Source organism: Etheostoma spectabile, chromosome 18, assembly GCF_008692095.1.
Source record: "Etheostoma spectabile isolate EspeVRDwgs_2016 chromosome 18, UIUC_Espe_1.0, whole genome shotgun sequence".
NCBI lineage: Eukaryota > Metazoa > Chordata > Actinopteri > Perciformes > Percidae > Etheostoma > Etheostoma spectabile.
Window position 1 is genome coordinate 13,515,829 of NC_045750.1, and position 1,941 is coordinate 13,517,769.

Genomic DNA, 1,941 nt, shown 5'->3' on the forward strand with positions numbered 1-1,941 from the left:
ACACACACGCAGGCGCTCGGGTGTCCATAAGCTGCTCCACATTCATTCATCTGACTGGACTGCCACGGTAAAAGAAAATATGTTCCATATCCAGTACAAGGGAGAACATTTTAAAACAAACTTTTGAGGATTGGAGAAAAATTGGAGTTATATGATATAAAACTGCATATGTTGATAAAGTAAAAATAAGATATCTTTTCTCACAAACTGGCCTTGAGTGAGTGACAAAAAGGGCTTAATAAAGGTTCAAAAGGTTAAAAAACTAAAATAATATGTTGGTCTGACAAAGGCAATCGTGAATGCAGCATGTGGATGAGTTGAGTGTGTGATTCATGCAAACAAAATACAAAGGATAGGCACATTTATTTCACTGTTCCCATAGTTTCTAATGACTTCCAAAATGGAACTGATATGTAACACATTCATAGGGAGGATGTTGGAAAGGACTGTGTACTTATTGTGGGGAAAATTAGTATTCAGTTGGTACTTTTACCAACTTTTTTGCAAGTGACACAAATTTGTCTACGGGCAAACAAACATAATTCAAGAATAAAGATTGCAATAATTAATGAATATTGATGTGTTTTAATGGAGCGGTTCTATCAGGAGTCAACACACCCAAAACAATGTTGACTCTATTTTTCTTAAACAGTGGCAAATCTAATTCTTTTTAGGAAACTTTACTAAGAAATGATCAGGAAATTAGAAAAGTGTGAGTATAGCATTATTGTATATTTGTGTAGCTTACACAGTGAGATATTCAGATGTTTCCCACACATGATTGTTACTGCTTGTATGCATCTTCATCCATATTATGCTGTACAGTTGAGATACGGGTGAGTTGATACACAGGTTTGTGTATGCTGTGAGTGACATTCTGCAATTTCAGCCTTTTTCTGCACTGAAACTAGTCAATGATTATGTATTGTGCGTTTGTTAATGGGCTATTGTAATCAATGGAAATCTGACTTTGTGCATATCATTATTGACCAGAGAGTTCAGTTTCCACTAGTGTTAAAGACATTTTTGAACAAACTTCCATTGTTTAAAAAAAAAGAAAGTATGTCATGTAATGTTTAATCCCAAAACACTATGCTGTAATAGTAAATAAGCCTGTAAAGCCCTTTGGGAATGTCATTGCGATTAAGCGCTTTATGAATAAACTTGATTCATTTAAATCATCCTCTCTCTGTCTTACACATTTTAAACAGAGGCGTGCCCAATTTGTTAGAAAAATACACATACTCTGGTTTGACTTGTATACTGATCCACATTGCAGCTCACCTGTCACCCGGTCACTCAGAGGCCGTCTGACCATTACAACAGGGCCATTTAAAGGGGGACACAGGCCCCAGGGCAACACCCAGAACCCTTTTATGTCCTAATTGTTTTGTTGCTGAGAAAAGTCAGAGATCTGTTTCCTGTCATAACACCTTTTGCTGCATTAGTAACAGATCAGAGCCTAATGAGGCTGCCAAAGTTCAAGAAATCTACATTTTTCTTTCTTTATTTATTAATTTATTTTTATTTTGATCAAAAATAAAAAATACAATAAAACATAAAAATGCAGCACACCGAAGAGAACAAACAATATCTATAAAATATGAAGTGTTACAAATAATAGTTTCAAACTGTCTGAAAAGGAGTGGGATGAAGCCAACGCTATATTAGTTATTAGTTATTACTAGTTATATTTCCCACCCATCCCTCATTCGACTTTAAATAGTTCCTTTATATCATATATGTTGTGATCAGGGTTCAAAATTAACTTTTTCGTTCACCGGCCAAATGGCTAGTAAACGTTCAAATTTGACCAGCAACTCATTATATTTCCATTGGATTTTTTGCTGGTGAGTGAAGAAAATCTACCATCCATTTGCATATTTTAGTAGCACTTGGCTGGATGGTGCTCATTTTTAACCCTGGTTATGATATATATAT